Below are 8,021 nucleotides of genomic sequence, written 5' to 3'. Positions count from 1 at the left end.
CTGCAGTATATGTAACAGAGATATTTTGTCATCCTGCTGGGACTATCCTGCATCTATTAGTTTAAGATTGAATCCACATGTTCTTATTTTCAGCCCCAAATCAATGTGAAATTTGCTTCATGTTACGTGGTCATTTTACTGCACACCGTAGATGCATACAGTGGCTTGTATTTGTGGTGAAGTTCAATTCTTTGCTGTAATCACTGAGGATAATAAACACAAGATGTCCTCAGTCCCTCTGGGGAGTGGCAGGGCAAGAATCTGGGAACTTAAATCCCACACCCGCCGCCTTAACCCGTGACTTTAAGCAAGGCAAGATTTGAAAGGTGGAATTTCAGGAAGAAGCTACACATTCAACACCTGACCGAAATGATTTAGATGCTTCAAATTTCTGTGCGATTGTGTAAACTAGGTTCATGTGATATTTTGGATTTTATCTTTTGGAAAAAAGAGAGAGAGAGAGAGAGAGAGCAATAGCCTTCGCGCTGACCACTGGTGTGAAATTTGTGAGCCTATAAAATGTAATCAGTGTACTGAAGGCCTCGGATCAAAATGAATAATGATATCTGGCCACGGAGGCTAGTTCTCCTTTTAGAAACACAGCCTCTTGGAGGAGATAAGGGGAAAGAAAATAGTTGTTTCGCTATTCTCTTATCAGTGAGAACTGCATAATGTAATCTGACTCAATGGCGTATCAGATCAATCACTCTGTCTGGGAGAGGCGAGAAGGGGAGAGTGGAAGGGGGAAAGAGAGAAGGTAGTGGAGACACTGTGATAATGTAAAAAGAACTTGTACTTGGGCAGAGAGGAGTAATCTGTTGATTTTTTTTTTTTTTTTAATTTGGATTTGCATTTTTCTACTTCATAGTGCCAGGTGATGGTATTCAATACAACAATTTAACGTATAGCTAATGAGTGAAGGGGTTTTATACTCCATGTTAAACATTCACACAGTGCAGCATTTGGTATGTAATAATGCAGCTGTGTAGTTAGCATGACCAGAATATAAAACATAAACATCAACATTAAAAATTTAGGGAAAGATGACATAATGCATATCTCTGCATGTGAGTGCATGTGTTCTTGACCTTTTTTTCTGGCATTTTTACTTGACATGTAATAGATTTAATGGGGGATGCTGATCCTTAGCATGCCTGCTTAACTAGATTCCTACCTACAGTACAGTTGAGTGTTACTTCTGACGACAAGAGGTAATGTGCCATTCATTAACAACACCACTTTGTGGATTACAGGTTTGTATGGTATTTAACGATTATTGGATTATATCGGGGCTGCACAGTGGCGTAGTGGTTAGCACTTTCGCCTTGCAGCAAGAAGGTCCCTGGTTCGCGTCCCGGCTTTCCTGGGATCTTTCTGCATGGAGTTTGCATGTTCTCCCTGTGCATGCGTGGGTTTTCTCCGGGTACTCCGGCTTCCTCCCACAGTCCAAAAATATGCTGAGGTTAATTGATTATTCTAAATTGCCCGTAGGTGTGAATGTGTGAGTGCTTGTTTGTCTTTGTATGTGGCCCTGCGACGGACTGGCGACCTGTCCAGGGTGTCCCCTGCCTTCGCCTGAGTCAGCTGGGATAGGCTCCAGCCCCCCCCCGCGACCCTAGTGAGGATTAAGCGGTGTATAGATAATGGATGGATGGATGGATTATATCGATATTTAGTGTAATATTAGCAGCTCTGTTCAGATTGTATTTAATTTGGGCAAATTTACACAGTTAGTCTTCAAACACTTCTTCTCTTGTAATGTTAGAAGTATTTAAAAAAGGCGGGGGGGGGGGGGGGACAAAATGAGCCACCTAGGAACATTAAATCCACTTGATGTTAGTGTTTTAACTGTGGCTGCATTACACAATGCCATAAAATAAAAGTATTTGACCCCATCCTAATTTCTTCTATTTTTGGGTGTATCTCATCCTGGACTGTGTCAGATCTTCAAATAAAATTCTGCATAAAACGAAGGCAACCTGAGTAAACACAAAACACAAGTCTTTAAATGATAATTGTGTGTTGATTGAATAAGCTTATCTAACGCCATGTGTTCCTGTGTAAAAATCAAGGTCCTCCTTAGTTACCAAATTGAAAATAACTACCAAACTGCATTGATAACTGGTTGCAGCTGGACTAAATACTCCCAGGCCTGATTGCTACCAGGCACGTTCAGTCAAAACATCTCTTAAATGGATTTTTTCACAAGCTTGAAGCTGGCTTAAAATTTGCACCAGTAGCACACTATGACAAAATCAAAAGAAGATTTGGAAGAAAGTGTCTGAAATACATCAATCTGTTAAGGGTTGCCAAGCCCTTTATAAGGCCATGACACTCCACAGCGAAAGGTATTATCTACAAATAAAGATGACTTGGACCAACAATGGGCCTTCCCACAATATGCACAAGAGCATGGTGAAATTTCAACCATGTCAAGGTCAGTGTTCATGGCGCCACTATCCTAAAATCACTGGACAAAATGGCATCCATGGGAGAGTGGTGAGGTGAAAACCACTGCTGATCCAAGGCCAGTCCAAAATTTTCCAAAGCAAACCTTGGTGCCCCTAAAGCTTTTGGGAGAACATTTCATGGTCTGACAAATCAGAAGTAGAACTGCTTCAAAGACAGAGATCCCGTAACATCTGGTATAGCACCAGTAACTGCATTGAAGCTCCAGCGCAGCTGGGTAAATAGAAATAAAATTAAAACTTTGGAGTGGGCTGGTGAAAGTCTGGACCTATACCTCACTGAGATGCAGTTCTCACCCCCCAACCACCACCACCCAACCACCACCACGCCAATGTGGCTGCATTAAAGTAGGTCTGCAAAGAAAAGTTATCAGACGCATTTGGTTTCATTTGTTGGCACAGTTAAGTTTAAAAGGGCTATTATATTTTTTTACAGTGGAGATTTGATGATAGATTTTCGGTGTTTACTCAGGTTGCCTTTCTTACATGTTCAGTATAGTGTGAAGTGCTGGCACAGTTCAGAATGAGCTGCACACACAGTAAAGGAGAAATCGAAGGATTGACTATGCTTTCACGGCACTGTAGCTAGTTAGCTGCTGCTGATAATATTTGACAGGAACAGTTTTCTTGTTAGCCAAAATGAAAGTTTGCTGGCAGGTTTGTCTCTGTTTGAAACAATGACCCCACTATTTCAAAAATGATGAAGAATTTCCTCTGGTAAATCTGCTCTCATAGCAGGCAGAGCCTCAAACTAGTGGCACAATAACATTATCCCGCCCTACAACATTCCACACCTCAATGAACCCTGTGAACACCGGCTTTTCCATTATTTTTATACGTTGCTCTGAATGTGGTTGCGTTTGAGTGTGCCTGCCTTTGTGTCTCTACAGAGGAAGGCCTTGGATGACTCTTTCTCCTTGAACAATATCAAGCAGAGGTGTGAGATGATTTCAGATTCAGCTGATTGTCTGTCTCTGTGCTCTGTATACCGGCTCAGCCAGCATCTGATTGCCAGGACCTTGTTGTGTTGTCTAGAGAACGTAACAAAGAGCGGAGGAGAGAGTTGAGAGAAGGAAAGAGGGAGAACAGAGGAAGAGTACTTCTCTGGGGTGTGGAGACAACAGCACACAACACATCTGTGCGGATGATTCTCCGGGGACCAGCTGTGGATTTCTGGAGCTAATTGAATAGGCTGCTCCAACAAATTTACAGGCTTCTCTTTCTTCCAAAAACACATGACAATGGAATTCTCTGTCTTGCATCACTGCCCCACCCACACCACCTTGCAATTCTTCACTTCGTTTTCCCTCTTTTGTTCCATACCTTCTGGCAGCCGTTGCGGTGCATAGCGTGATCTACAGATGCCCACGGACAAGCGGCAGGCGCTTACTATGCCAGTCACTTCCTTCCATCTCCACATCCCTGAGAGACCTAATTGATATTCTAAAGCAGAGCTGGAGCTGCATCTCAGGCTCACCTTAGTCATTAGTGAGCCCCACAGGGCTGTTTGCATTATAATCTCTGATTTAGATTGTGTGTTGCCTCTGTGTCCTTTCCTTGAGGTTGAGCTGTGTGTGCAAAAGGCCACCGACATAGGGGATCCACGCTCAGATTAGACCCTGCATCTGAAACGGGGGTTACAGGCCATGAACACCTATGAGGACACACCTAAACCAGCAGATCAGATGAGCAGATTAATATCCCCCTGAGTTCTGTCACAATGTGTGAAGTGTGAAAACCACTGTCTAAAGGTCCATCTGGACATTTGTATGGTAACGAGGGAAGTGAAAGTGCTCATAACTCAACAAGTCTGGCTTATTTATGGAAGGAGCATGAGAGGAATACTAAATATTTGGGATCTTCCGATGCATATCTGTTTTACTATCGGCGCATGACTGCTTGTGCCAGGAATAGAGTACCGCACATGTATATTAATGCACTAATGTGCTTTGTGCAATTGCATGTTTTCTCATCAACCTGTTACACTCTGGTGACTTTTTTCTACTCATACTCAGCAACACCAAACAAGCACAGATGTCCCCTACGGCTCCTGCTTCCCTTTGCTAACCTGAATGACAGTAACCACAACCTCATCACCCCCTTCTTTATGTGGGGAGAACAACCATTGTCAAAGCAATTTATCTGTTAGGCAGCTAACTCTCCTAATCCTGCCTCCTCTGTCTTTATCCCCTGATTTCCACTTCATTACATCAATAGCACAGAGGGACGGAAAAATCTCACCCCTTAGTTACACTGTGTTTTGGAGGTTCTGTGAACTTAGTGACGTAATTACAGATGGGGTTAATCAATATGTCTTACAAATAAAATCCGTGTGCTTTCCAGAAGAATCACTACTGTGTCCAAAACAACTGCTCTGGGAACTATCATTACAATCTTGGCACTTCATAGAGGGAAGGAGTTAAAAGACTAGTTTAATTGTTATAAAAATGAGAATACTATATAAAACACTGGGGGGTTCAACCTGGCATATACAAAATTACATGTTTTGCTATGATGGATTTTGTAGTGATGCAGATGGTATTGTCTAACAAGATCTTAATCCTCTTAGCTGCAGGCTTATTAGCTTTTACTGTATCTTGTAATGTTGAACGTTGCATTACACCTTTCCACAGCACGCATTTAGGACCTCATAACTGAGTCCTGTAGTTGTGCGATCACACTTTAACACATAACAAAAATGCTCCAGTTGCAATAGCAACATAAAAAAGACGTGTTTCCCAAGAAAAAAGATGCCTTGAGTCTTTTTATGAGGAGGTCACAAGGTTCATTTTAATGTTGTGTGAGGAAAAAAATAGTTATCCTATGATTGAAGGCATTTTCATTGTTTCTGTCTCCTGGTATCTGATACTGAGCCAAGAACAGAGTGCAGGTGCCTGATGACTCTCCTTGAATGAAAATGAAATTAATGGAAAGCAGGTGGGTACTTCAAAGGCTCACTGCTCCAGCGGTATTACCAAATGTGCATGCAATCGCCAACCTCAGCTGTTGTATCTCTGGCATGGTGAAGAGGAAGTTAGGATTGTGAATGGAAATAATTACCTAATATTAGAGATGCTGTGAGTCAAGATGAAAGAGACAGGATCTGATGTGTTCCTCGGTAGACAACAGTTGTTACAGGGTCAGCCCACAGATACAGTTTGTGCTTGAGCGTTGCAGCCTTTCTATCTTAATGACAAAGAGCATACCAGCATTTTTATAACAAAGCTATTGTGCTGTAAGTCAGTGAACTACATGTGCGGCGTATTGTTACGCTTACAGGCCTGCTTTCACTGCCCTAATAAAATCCTTTTTATTGCAGCAATATTTAAGCAATTCCACTGACCTATTTTAACACCTACAGATCAAATCAATGCTTTCCAAGCAACAAAAGCACAGCATTCTTTAATGTTTGGATTTAATTAAAAAAAAAAAAATAAAATCCCCAACATGACCCAAAAATCATTTGCAAAATAGCTGGAAATGTTCCACAGAAAATGCAGCCACAGCAATCTTTTATGTTTCTCCAGCAGATTACAGATGGGAAGGAAAGCTGTAGGACAACAAAATGCTGAATGTGTCAAATTCTTAGCCGACTTCAGGAAGTGGTTTATCATCATGTCTGACACTGAATACACAATTTTCGTCATCACAAAACTCTCCCTTAGTAACAACATGTTTGCTGAAGTATTGCTGCATTGTTCCATTCCAAATCCTTTTGCACAAATGCAGGGTATATTAGGTATGTGAAGGCAAAGGGATGTTCTACAATGGCAGCCAATTTAACTTTTGTAGTTTTTCTGTATGTTTTTCATCTATCTTTTATTCGTGTATTCCCTTTCGGAATGAGGAAGGATCAAATAAATGTATTGCAAAATGCAAGTCTTGCAACATCTGACAGCTGCAGAGTTGAAAGTTGTTTTTTTTTTTTCTTGTTAGAAAAAAGGTTTTATTCCTCATAATTATGAGATCTCCTTATGTGATCTTGTGATGCCAGCTATCAAAAATAGTATATAATTTTCACTGCACAAAACTGGTCTCGGTGGAGAACAGGCAGTTCTTTTGACAGGAAAAGTCCTATCTGGCCTAATTTTAAAAACTAGCAGTGAAACATTTGTCAGTTTGATCAGAAGACTGTGTTTGGTCCATGCTTTCAAAAGAAGAATCACTAGTTTGTGGTAGATTTGAGTTTTTCGCTATTAGAAATAGGACCAGATAAGAGTATTAGTACAATAATAGTTTGTTTGGTTGATGTGAAGTTTATCACACCATCACGTGTATCGAGTCATAGGATGAAGTTCTAAGTATATAAGAGCATCCCTGGCTCTGATTTTGTGCAGCTAAAGGTTGCTCTCAGCAGGATGCCTGCTCCCTGGGCTTTCCTCCTGTGCTATATAGTCGCTGAGATCAATGTGCTCTTTCACTGTACTTCACAGGGTACATGGTGTTTCCAGCAGACACCAGACACACACAGCAGTCACACAAAAACAACCAACCTTGCCTCACAACTTAGACTAATCTCTGTGGAATGTTTCAGTGACAGACTTTCAAGGCATTGAGGCTCTCTGCTGGTCTGCCTTTTTAAAGCAGCAATTTCTGTCTCCAAAGAAAATCCCCTGGGATCAATCTGTAATTAAAGAAGAACAAACCCTTAAGCTTAATATGACCAAAAGAAAGTTTAAGGGCATGTAACACAAATGCAAGCCATAATAAAACAAGGGTGAACTAAAAGACAGAAAGAATTTTTCCTTTAAAAAGTACTAGACAAAGTAGGACAGTGTATGCTCAGAAGAATCTGACACTATCCTTCCACTAGGAATTTCTCCATTTTCTGCCACTTTGAGGCAAAAATCCCCTCATAAGGTATCACAGTAAAAAGATCTACACACAATCTGAGGAAGCAGGAGGAAACTAAAACTGTCACATTGCAAAACCAGTGGAAAAGATGTTAGTGGTGTTATGTAGTTTTATTAATCTCTCAAAAATTCTTATGTTGATCTAATATTATCTAATATTTTGTATGAGCGCAAATTACACCGGTTTTATAGAAATGACTGTTTCTGTGATCTAACCTTTGAAATAGGCATTTCACTGGCAAAACACAATGGAAAGTTGTAAAAGAGCCTAAGCCTCAGTCATTAATGTGTTCCGCTTTCATAATATATGATTGTGTGTGTGTGTGTGTGTGTGTGTGTGTGTGTGTGTGTGTGTGTGTGTGTGTGTGTGTGTGTGTGTGTGTGTGTGTGTGTAAAAATATGAATGCTATCATATCCATATTGGTGCGCACTACTTCAAATTGGGCTGTTATTCTAGATCCTGTTTGGGAGGAAAAGTGAATGTTGTCCGATACAGCCCTGAAAAAAGAATATTGTCCTTTCTTTCCTTGGTTTGTGGCACACTGTGGCCATTGCCCCCTGGAAGCCGTGCCAAGGAAAATATTCACAAACTGCTCACTTTGATAACAGGGGGAAATCTGATTCTCTTTGCATACACTCGATCGAGGCAAGCCCTAACCAGGCAGTTTCAAATCCCACATGAATGTGTTTACTAATGACT

This window comes from Amphiprion ocellaris, chromosome 1 (genome assembly GCF_022539595.1).
Source record: "Amphiprion ocellaris isolate individual 3 ecotype Okinawa chromosome 1, ASM2253959v1, whole genome shotgun sequence".
Classification (NCBI taxonomy): domain Eukaryota; kingdom Metazoa; phylum Chordata; class Actinopteri; family Pomacentridae; genus Amphiprion; species Amphiprion ocellaris.
Note: the sequence above shows the minus strand (reverse complement) of the source record.